Source organism: Rattus rattus, chromosome 2, assembly GCF_011064425.1.
Source record: "Rattus rattus isolate New Zealand chromosome 2, Rrattus_CSIRO_v1, whole genome shotgun sequence".
Lineage (NCBI taxonomy): Eukaryota > Metazoa > Chordata > Mammalia > Rodentia > Muridae > Rattus > Rattus rattus.
In genome coordinates, this window is record NC_046155.1 from 142,949,194 (window position 1) to 142,961,321 (window position 12,128).

At 43.6% G+C, this 12,128-nt stretch overlaps 1 protein-coding gene across 1 annotated transcript in view; it reads right to left on the reverse strand.

The window, feature by feature from the left end:
* The window catches only part of Oca2 (OCA2 melanosomal transmembrane protein), a 292,950-nt gene extending 281,094 nt beyond the window's left edge, over positions 1-11,856 (reverse strand). Inside the window, exon 1 of the mRNA XM_032896002.1 lies at positions 11,757-11,856. The gene's annotated coding sequence lies outside the window, so the exon portion shown is untranslated. The remainder of the gene's footprint in view (positions 1-11,756) is intronic.
* Between the last annotated feature and the right edge of the window lie 272 nt (positions 11,857-12,128).

A 12,128-nucleotide genomic window follows, 5' to 3' on the forward strand; every position in this document is an offset into this window, starting at 1 on the left:
CCCCCTCCTGTCATCTTATCCCAACCCCCAACTCAAGCAGAGACTCCAGGCTCAACCACAGTCCACATAGGTCAGAATACCAGAGAAGAAACAGAAACCAAGGAACAAAACAAAACATCCATGCAACAAAGACAAACTCAGAAATCAGAACCTAGACCTATAATCACTCCAAAGCCAGATCCCTAGAAGACAACATTAGAGCCCATCAACAACTAGAGCCCATCACCAGAGCTCAGCTATCCTAATACAGCAAGAAAAATACCTTATAACCAACTTTATGGGGATAATAGAAGTCTATAAAGAGGAAGTGAATAAATCTCTTAGAGAAATCCAGGAAAATACAAAAAAGGGGGGAAGAAATGAATAACTTCCTTAAAGAAAAAATTAAAAAAACAGTTGAAGAAAACAAAATTGTTCAAGACCTGAAAATGCAAATAGATGCAATAAAGCAAACACAAATTGAGGAAATTCTGAAAGTGAACCATCTAGGTAAGTGTATAGGAGCTACAGAGGCAAGCTTCACCAACGGAATATAAGAGTTGGAAGAACAATTCTCGGGCGTAAAAGAAATAGGTACATCAGTCAAAGAAATTGTTAAAGCTAAAAAAATTTTGATACAAAATATCCAGGAAATCTAGGATACTATGAAAAGATCAAATCTAAGAATAATAAGAATAGAAAAAGGGAAAGATTCTCAGTTCAAATATTTTCAAAATGTCATAGAAGAAGGTTTTCCTAACCTAAAGAAAGAGATAACTATAAAGGTACAACAAGCATATAAAACACCAAGGACATTGGGCCAGAAAAGAAAGTCCCCTTGCTACATGATGATAAACCACTAAATATACAAAACAAAGAAAAAATACTAAAATCTGCAAGAGAAAAGGGACAAGTAGCATATAACAGCAGACCCCTTCCCCAAATCCCAGGTAGTTTTAGTGCACATTTCTAGCAGATTTTCAAAGAAGAGTTAATATCAATACTCCTCAAGTTATTCCACAAAATAGAAACAGAAGGAACATTTTCCAATTTGTTTTATAAGGCCACAGTCACCCTGATACCCAAACCACAGAAAGATTCAACAAAGAAGTAGAATTGGAAAGTAATTCATAATTCATAAGAACATAGATGCAAAGATACTCAGTAAAATACTAGCAAACTGAATCCAAGAACACATCAAAAAGATCATCCACCATGACTGGCAGGCTTCATCCCAGAGATACAGGGGTAATTCAACATATGAAAATCTGTCAATGTAATCCATCATATACATGAGCTGGAAAAAAGCATGGTCATCTTTGACAAATCCAATACTCTATGATAAAAGTCTTGAAGAGGTCAGAGATACAAAAAACATAAACACAATAAAGGCAATATACGGCAGGCCTATAGCCAGCATTAAATTAAATGGAAAGAAACCCAAAGCAATTCCACTTGTTCCTTGTCAGAAACAAGACAAGGCTGTTCATTTTCTTCCTATCCCAAACAGTATTTGAAGTTCTAGCTAAAGCAATAAGACAACTAAATGAGATCAAGGGGATACAAATTGGAAAGGAAGAAGTCAAAGTACCACTATTTACAGATGATAAATACCTTTAGGGAAGTAGCTGGCTACAAGATTAACTTAAAAAAAATAATACCCATAGCCTTCCTACATACAAATGAAAAAAGAACTGAAACAGAAATCAGGGAAACAAAACCCTTTACAATAGCCACAAATAATATAAAATATCTTAGTGTAACTCTAACCAAGCAAGTAAAAAAGACCTTATGACAAAACCTTCAAGTCTCTGAAGTAAGAAATTGAGGAAGATATCAGATGGAAAGATCTACTGTGTTCATGGATCGATAGAATTAACCCAGTTAAAAAAAAATGGCCATCTTACCAAAAGCAATCTACAGATTCAACACAATCCCCTACAAACCTTAAAAGGACACTACTCAATTTTATATGAAAAAAACAAAAATTCCAAGATAGCTAAAACAATCCTGAATAATAAAAAACGTCCAACAGTGTCACCATCCCTGATTTCAAACTGAGCTACAGAGATAAAAAACTGCATGACATCATCATAAAAACAGACAGTTTGATCGATAGGGTAGAAGAACTTGAAGTAAATCCACATACCTATGGACACCTGATTTATTTTATAAAGAAACTAGAAATACACAGTGGAAAAAAGACATCTTCAACAAATGGTCTGGTCTAATTGAACTCTACACATAGAAGAATGCAAATAGATCTATATTTTTCACCCTACACATATCACTCAGCACAAAACTCAAGTCCAAGTGGATCAAGGTCCTCAACACAAAACCAGATACGGTGAACCTGATAGAAAAGAAAGTGGGGAATATCCTTGAACACATTGGCACAGGAGACAACTTCCTGAACAGAATACCAATAGCTCAGGCACTAAGATCAACAATTAATAAGTGGGACTTCATAATACTGAAGCGCTTCTGTAAGACAAATGATACCATCAATAGGACAAAATGGCAGCCTTCAGAATGGGAAAAGACTTTCACCAATTCTACAACCAATTAGAAGGCTAATATCCAAAATATGGAAAGACTCAAGAAACTAGATATCAACAAATCAAACACTCCAGTTTAAAAATGGGATATTAAGAATGGGGTGCCAATCTAAACAGAGAATTCTCAACAGAGGAATCTCACATAGCCGAGAAACATTTTTTAAATATTCAACAAATGTAAATCAAAACGACTTTGAGATCACATCCTACACCTGTTACATCAATAACACAAATGACAGCTCAGGCTGTGAGGGTGTGAAACAAGGGGAACACTTCTCCACGCCAATGGGAATATAAACGTGTACAGCCAGTGTGGAAATAAATATGGTGTTTCCTTAGAAATGTGAAAATCGGTCTACCTCAAGAGCCAGCTATTCTACTCCTAGGCACACACCCAAAGGACACTATCATACCAGAACCATATGCTCAATTATGTTCACAGCTGCTTTATTCATAATAGCCAGAATCTGGAAACAACCTAGATGTCCCTCAATAAAGAATTGATAAAGGAAATTTGTTACATTTCCACAATGGAGTATTATTCAGCTTTTTGATTTAAAAAAAATGACATGAAATTTGAAGGCAAATGGATAGAACTAGGGGAAAAAAAATCCTGAGTGAGGTAACTCAGATCCAGAAAGACAAACAGGTTATGTACTCACTTACAAGTGGATATTAGCTGTAAAGTAAAGGATACTATACTATTACTTGGTCCAGAGACCAAGAAATGCTAAGTAACAAGGGGGACTCTAGGATGGATGCATGGATCTCCCTGGGAAAGAGAAACTGAATAGATTTTTGTAGGTGGATTAGGGTGGATGGGGATTGGAATAGGAAAGATCAGGTGTGGAGAGGTAGGAGGACATGGAGGGAGAGAGTATCGAAGAAGTGACTGAAGAACATTTGGGGGGCAATGTGGAAACCTAGTGTAGTGGAAACTCTCCATAATTTATGAGGGTGAACCATGTGAGAACTCTTGGTCATGGAGGATACAGAGCCCAAACGTCCCATCTTCTGTAAATAGACAAGGCTTCTAGTGGTGGGACTGGGACACCTATCCAAACATAAACCTTTTTACCTACAATCTGTCCTGCTTGCAAGATGTTCTGGGGCAATGGTAGTGCAGAACTTGTGGGAGTGGCTAACCAATGACTGATTTAATTTGAGGCCAATGCTGGGAAAAGAAGCCGGTGCCTGACACTGCCTAAATGACCAGGAACGGGAGGCTAGATAGCCTCCAAACCAACAAACACAACTGGAAAAAGTAATGAAGTTATTCCTAATGATGTTCTGCTGTACTCATGGATTGGTGCTTAGCTCAGTAGCCATCAGAGAGGCTGCCTCCATCAGCTGATTGGAGCAGATGCACAAACCCACAGCCACACAACAGGCAAAGAGAGAGCCTAGGTTGAAGGTCTCTATAGGGTCCCTCAGGGCTCAGGGAACCCTATGGAATAAGGATAAGAGAAACAGTAGAAGTCAGAGGGGTCAAGGACACAGGCAGAGTACAACCTGCAGAATCAACTCTGCAGGATTCATGGGGGCTCACAGAGACTGAAGTGGCAGTCACAGAGCCTGCATGGGTCTGCTCTAGGTCCTCTGCATATACTTTAAAGTTGTTGACTGTCTTGGCCAGTTGTTCCATCCTGCAGGAGAGTCAACGAGGGTGCAGAGGGTATCTGGAAGAGAATGGGGGACAAGAGACACGAAGAAGGATGCCAAGACAAGAGTCTGATCAAGGCGACAATTTTATTTTTTCCCAAGGCTGAATTTATACTAAAACAGGGGTAACAGAGGGAGCGGGGAGTGGGAAGCATCTATGACAGCCAATGACACCGTACTCGTGTGGTCAGCTGATGTCAACAGGATGTTGGTTTCTCAGAAAGGTTACAGCTTGTCATATCATTAGTCAGCAGGATGTTGGTTTCTCAGAAAGGTTACAGGCTTGTCATATCATTAGTCAGCAGGATGTTGGTTTCTCAGAAAGGTTACAGTTTTGTCATATCATTAGTCAGCAGGATGTTGGTTTCTCAGAAAGGTCATATCATTGGGCATCCTGACATCAGATGTATTTCTCAGCAAGGTCACAACTTTGTCATATCATTATTCATCCTGACCACCAGATTTATATTAGTCTTCTGCAGCTGGCTGGGGATTTTCCATGAACCCAGTCATACTTAACTCTAACTATACTATTAACATCAATAATGGGGAGTTGTAAGAGCATCGCTCCCAACAGTTGACTTGGTGTTTTTGTGAAGCTCCAGAGAGTGGGATTTGGAATGTCTCTGACTCACTTGCCTACTTTCAGGACCCTTTTTCTCCTATTCTGTTGTCTTGCCCAGTCTTGATGTGAGGGTTTGTGCTTGGTCTTACTATATCCTGTAGTTCTGTATTCAGTTGATGTCCCCTGGAGGGCTGTTTTTTTTTTTTTCTTTCCAGAGGGAGGAGAGATAAGAGTTAATTTGGGGGAGAGGGTGCTTGGGGGAACCCAGAGGAGTAGAGGAAGGGGAAGCTGCAGTTGAGCTTTACTCTTACAATGTTTTCTTCTCAGTAAGAACATGTATACATGCATGGAACAAAGCACCAGTTCTATGCTTTAGCTGATTCCACATGCAAAAAATAGACTCCAGTATTTACATTTTAAACAGGTATTGCAATCTGCAAAGAAGCCTAATAAAACTTAATTTTCATTACTAAGGGTAAGGACATTAAGCAGCAGTTTTGAAACATCATAAATAGGCATGGGAGGCTCACATCTATAATTCTAACAACTGGCAGAGGCAGGATGGCCATGAGTGAAGCCAGGCCTGACTAGGCTACAGAGAAAGATCCTATTTTTAAAGGTAAATGAAAATAAAAACCTAAAACAAAAGAAAATATATCATGACAAGTTAAGAAGAAAGACCAGGTGATAAAGGAAAGCTTTATTTTAGTCTTATTGATGGCATTTCCCCCTGGTCTTTAACCAAAAGGCTCTGCAAATTCTATGATTGGCCTTGTTCAAGATCATCACCTTCTGTCTGGACTAAATACTCTGGGTTTTTAGAGCATTCCATTAAGAAGGGTTTTGTGCTAAGTACTTGAATCTCCAGCCCTAAATTCACATATTGATATCTTTCTGCAAGTGATGGTGTTAGGTGATGATCTCTGGAGAGGGATTGGGGTCTACCATATGTGATGGTGTTAGGAGGTGGTCTCTGAAAGAAACTGAGGTTTAAGGAGGAAGGAGTCATTGGAATGGAGCGTTCATGAATGGGATCAGTGTCTGTCTAAGTCTTCAGAGCTTGCTTCTCTTCTTGGCGTATGTGGACACTGACTGAAGACTTCATCTATGAGCCAGGACATTAAATCTGCATATACCTTGATCTTGGACTGCCTAACTTCCTACCCTGTGGGGGAAAATGTTTGTTGTTTAAGCCACCCAGAAGTAATCTTGTCCCATGACTAAATAGAAAGTGGTTTAGTCATACAAGAGAATAACAAGAATTAATAAATGTACTACAGAGATCTACACAACAGAATATAATTCAACAGCTAGGGACAATGATGCATGGACACCTGCCACAGTTCGGAGGAAACTGTAGATATTATGTTCAGTAAAGGAGGTCAGTCAACAAAACGCTGTATTTTTCCTAACTTCATGTAAATGCAAAACATTTCTAATAGGTGAATCTACAAGGACATCAGGTGAGTGGACCATAGCAAAGCCAGGAATCTATGCTGTAGGTGTCAGATACGATCTGATAGCTTCCTTAGCTTTTGAGTTGGTAGAAGCTAGTGACCTGTTAATGCATTCCAAAGATTTTGCTGTTAGTTAAAAGGATGCTACATAGGATACAGAAAGTAAACCCCAAATGTCTATTAAGGGAGTTAAATCAATCCAGATTGGCACCATTGCAACCCTCCACAACCATGGAGTTCTAATAGTCAGTCATCCACACAGAATAATCAACATAGGTGGATTTCCATATGTTGGAATCAACATAGGAAACTTCCTCTCTGAGAGCTTCAGGTCACACACACCCAGCAATTGTCCTCCTGGGCATCTCTCTCGACATTTATAAAAATCCAGCCAAAATGGGAAAGAATTCAGAGGTTTCTCAGGTTTCTGTAGTTGTTGTTTTGCTGTTTTGTGTGCATACATGCGTGTGTGTGTGCATGCGTGCATGTGTGTGTGTGTGTGCATGTGTGTGTGTGTGTGTGTGTGTGTGTGTGTGTGTGTGTGTTAAAGGGGAGCACCCATATCCCAGGAAGTCCATGAACACAGCAAGATGGATGAATTTGCAAAATGAGAACTCTCAGAGTAAAAAACAAAAAATCTCCAAAAGCCACACACTGCATGGTCCCATGTGTCAACATCCTTTAGGTGACAACAGGATAGACAGGAGAACAGATCAGTGTGCATGCAGCTGAGTAGGGTTGGGGATGTACCTACAGAAGGGCACAAGACCAGGCAGGGGTGAAGACTCTGAACGTTGATTGTGTCGGTGTCCTGACGGTGATGGTCCACTATAACTGTTGCAAGCTTTTAGCGCTGACGGACACTGGGTTCTGGCCATAAGGGATCTCTCTGGATTACCTCTTATAATTGTGTGGGACTCTTCAGCCTATAGTCACTGCTCACCTGAGCTCCTTAGCATATCTTCTCTAGGTTACCAGGTTCCTTCCTCCCTCACTCCTCCTCAAGCCCTCTTCCACCATGTTCTACTCTCCCACCTTGATGGCTAATACTGTGAGAATCACCGCTAACTCCTAGGGTCTGCCCCCACTCAGCCTCTCTGACGTTGTTCCATGACTGTTGAGGTTTGGCATCAGGGAGAGTTCTAGCTCTTCTTCCTCTTCTTTAGGTTCTGACTTCTGCTCTTCCTGTCCTCACTCAGAGACCAGAAACCTCCTCAAGAGACAGCACTGCAGCTTCCAATATCAGTCACTCTGTGGAGATGACTCCCCAGCCTACTCTGAACTCAGTATTCTCCAGTGAGCATACCCAACATCCTGACTCAGCACAAGCCTGCTGCTGCTTGTGCACTTTCTGTGGCTGCCTCTTTGGAGGACACTGCAGTCATTGCCCTCTCGACCCACATGTTTATCTAATTCTTCCAAACACGTTCTGAATTCAGATGTTTGCATTTGGATGTCGTCTTTACAGTGAAACACTCCTGTCCTAGCCTATCCAATGGGGATTCAACCCATGATCAGTCCTCTTGGAAACTTCTGTACCATCACCACCTGGCCTCTGGAGTCACCCTACCACCTTAGGAAGGAGAGGAGGACTCCAAACCCCTCAGTTCATAGTGTGAGCACTGCCTTGTGTTCACAGCCACAGCTGTGTGTGTAACTGGAAGCTGTATGTGACTCACCTGGAAGACCTCATATGGGAGGACATGGCCTGTACCTCGGGCTGGCCACAGACAGCTCTTTCTCAGCAAAACTTACACCAATAATAATAATAATAATGATAATAATAATAATAATAATAATAACAGCAACAACAACAACAACAACAACTTGATCATCTTTCTGTTTTAAGGAGAACATATAGATTTCATGGCTTTCTTGAAAAGAACATAATAAATGTCTCAAACTCAGTGGAATCTTGCAGTCTTCATACTTGACCCTAAACCATCTGTCATGTCCATGACCCACACTCCCACTGTTCTGTTTCTTCCCCCCCCAGGCTGGTAGCAGTACGCCTACAAGCCCAGCAAAGTTCCCTGTCACTTTGTCCTGCCCCTTTCAACTGCTCTGTCACTCTCATCTCCTCCAAGCCTTCCCACTATGCCCTACCATCACCTTGCCTGGGTAATGCTCACCAACCTTGTTCTAAGTCACTGTTTGGCCCTGATAATCCTTACAGGCACATGTCAAACTCATAACAGAGCCTTAATTGGAAGATATCACTGGATAATAAGCCGGAAGCTAAAGCACAACACACAGGGTGGGGCACTGTCCAGGGCAAGGAGTCTGTCCCTACTGGGAAAGAGACTTCTGCTTCTGAGTTTTCTCCTCCTGGTTTCTACCGTCATTGGTTTCTCACCCGGTGAGAATGGGCCAGCAATTGCCTTGATTAAGAAGAGGATGCATAAGGAGAGATGCCCTGGATGCTCAAACCAGGCCTGAATACCTGAGTCCTGACCAGGACCTAAAATGTCTCAGCTCTTCCCCATGACTCCGAGGCTTCTGAATATGGCACATTAATGGAGCAGAGATCAGTTTGGGTGCAAACAAGATGGAGAACGTCTGAGGGACAGGAAGGAGAAAAGTGGGGAGGCCCAAACAACTGGCCTGCACTCAGTGCTGCAAGCTCAGCAAAGCCATACCTCAGCAACTAATTCCTTGGTAAACTATCATCCTCTACTAACTCTTAGTGGGGGTGGAGGATGCCTTCTTACCCCCCTCCCCACCCCTCACCCCCCGTATGTGCCTAACATGTCAGCAAAGCCAGATCACTTGATGCCTCACTGTAACCAATACGATACAGGTCCTGTGAGTTCCCGCTATTACTGGCTCTCTGTGCAGAACATCACAATCCCAACAGCTATGCAGAGCTGCTGTAGGGTAAGCCTGTGGGTCTGGTTAGGACTCGACAGGCAGTTCATGTCCTCCAGGTCAGAGGGCCATGCAGCTAGGCATCCTCCAGAGAAGGTAGCTGAGCTTGGGGCAGCCCCTTTTTAATTCAGGGAGCTCAGGATGAGTGTCACACCAAGGACAGCTAGGTCAGGCTGTTCCCCTCTGCGGGGCCAGAACACAGGCCACTGTTCTGTATTCCTTTGGTTTGATTTTGCAGCATGTGAACTTGATTAAAGCTTCTGGTTCATTCAACCAAATGGCATGGTTATTAATCACTTCTTGTTTTAAAGAGTCCTCTTGCAACCAGGAAGGAGAGCCTGAGCCAGCACGCCGGAAGCGGGGTGACCTTCTCTATGCAGCAAAAGGTCTTGGGGTGAAGAGGGCTTTGTTCGGAATGCCCACAGGGCCTCAAGAGCATAAACAGTTCACCGCAGGGATCACAGCACCGGGTAAGGAAGAGAAAGCCATGTGAAACGCACAGCCAGGGTCTGTCTGAGCCCCTTGACCCATTAGGACCAGGACCCAGCCCCTGTGTCCTGTCTGCCTCTCTGTCAGCTTGGGCTCGAAGTGGCTCTGCTTATTGCCCCACCACTGCACAGCCAGCTTTCCTCTGTACATCCTGCAGAGCAACTTGGAAACCCTGACCCTTGTCCAAAGCAGGAGACCCAAGCACCACCTCCTTCTTATTCCCTCTAGGTTGCACAATGCATCTTCACTCTGTATCAGCTGCAGGACAGAATCCCTCAGGGGAACCTCAACCAGGTAGAAATTCCCTGTACCTCTTGGACTTCATTTCTGCCCAAGCACGGATAAGCCATCTAGTGAATGGTGGCTGGATCTCTCTGTACCAGGGAATGCCTCTGCACTTAGGCAGGACAGGGAGTTTGGGGGAAGATGACAAAATTCCTCATCCAAGCACATGAAAAACCAACATCCTGCAAGGACTAAGACTGGCAGCTCAAGGTAATTGTTGGGCGTGGGGAGGACTCTCTTTTCCCAAACACAAGAACAGCCACACCAGGCTTGCTCCTTCCCCAGCTGTTTCTTGATCCTCTAGAAGGGCATTCTATCCTGGCATTTCTGGGATCTTACTGCAAGCCTACCTCTCTCTACCTCCAAATAAAAGACCTTTCTGAGAGGGAAGATCCTCACCTATCACACACACACACACACACACACACACACACACACACACACACACACACACACACACACACACACACACACACTGCAGCCCAAACCACTATCCTCTTAGCCCCTTGTCTCTGTGGAAGCAAAGGTGTTCAGATATCCCCAGACTCTCAAAATCCCTTAGCCACCCATCCCATACTAGCCTTATACCTGATCTCACCACATATCTAAAACATACCCCTATCCAACCCACTATCTCCAATGGCCCACATTTACCCTGAAGACTCATCTTTAACCAAACGTTCCCTGTCCTGACCTAGCAGCCACTTTGGGTTTCATGTTTGTGGATTGGTTTTGCTTTGAGACAAGCAGATTTCTTTCAGCAGGAAAGGTATTTGTTTGTTTGTTTGTTTGTTGTGAGCCCTCATTTCTTGTCCCCTACCACCTTAGCCCACACCACACACACACACACACACACACACACACACACACACACACACACACACACACTGGCCAAAGTTCTAGGTGAGTTCTGGTCTCCGGTGACGGTCAAAGCCACCTCTTCCCAATCAATAGTTGTTCATGTCCTTAGAACTCAGCTAACTGATCCATGAGGTGGGGAGGGGAGGTATCAAGAAAACGTACGCTCCTAAGTCACCCCTAGTTTATACCCATTGTGAACAACTGCATTCGAGTCTTTGTAAACCCAGCTTGAAACCCTTCCCTGCCTTCTGGAGCTTTCCTCTGTTTCCGATAAAATTCCCAGCAGCTTCCACAGGGGAGTTGCTGCCACTAGCTACACTGGTGCTCATAGGCACCCAGCCTTGGTGGGCCTTGTCGCCTGTCCAGATCAGGCACTACCGGTCAAGCACACCTCAGGGAGTGACCTTTTTGTGTGGTGGTTTCAGTGGGCAGCTGCCCTTCACAGCTACTAGCCCAAATCTAGGCTTTGTAGAGTTGTCACACTGATTTAAGTCAGTGTTCCTCAAACATTGCTGCAGGTTTAAGACACCGAGAAAGCTTTACAAGCCAGAGGCCCCAGGGCTCTGATATCCCGAAGACGTCCACTCACTCAGACTTCTGTGCTTAATAACCATGCTATGGAAAAGAGTTGGCTGTATGAATCCCCGTTTATTTCCCTGTGTGTGGTGTGAATAGACAAAAAGCATCAGCCTTGAGAGATTCAATGTTCTCAGTTCAGTGAGTTCCCTTCCAACGAAACGCCTAAAGGCCGGCCTCTTAGTTCCAAGTTCCCTTCCACAGTTCCCTTTGTCCTGGGACGCAGCCTCCCAGGGGGAAATCAAAAGCTGCTGCTGCTACTACTACTATTATTATTACAGCTGCTGCTGGCCACTCAATTACAATCAGAAATGCCCATACAAACTGCTCAATCACATTATCTGCACATTTTCAGTACAGGCTTATGATAATAGCCTCTTATTCTGGGAAGCTATAACCCTACTAGCTTCCCAGAATAAGAGGTTATCATTTTCTGACTCCCAACCACCATTTTACCTGATGACTGGCTGATCTTTCTCCAGCAGTGAAGTCCGGTGTCCAGATCCAAAGGCCCTGAGTCGTGGATAGTGCACAACCCTTAGGGAAAGATTTCTCAGCAGGCACTTGCAGCCCCGGAGGGTTAGATAGCTCGTGCTCCTCACAGCACCCTCTGCTGGCCACGCCCACAGACCTTCACAGAGCTGGAAGGCTCAGTGCCCTCAACCCCCTCTTGAGAATGGTCCAGCAGCATGAGAGAGCCTCAGCTGGGAAATGGAGATCCTTGCTGCAAAAGTCAGGTTTTAGGAAAATCCCAGCCATATGTAGCAAGTTCAAACCTTCATAAGTGGCAAAGGACGTGGCAGATTTTTTTCCTTAAGACAAGAACTA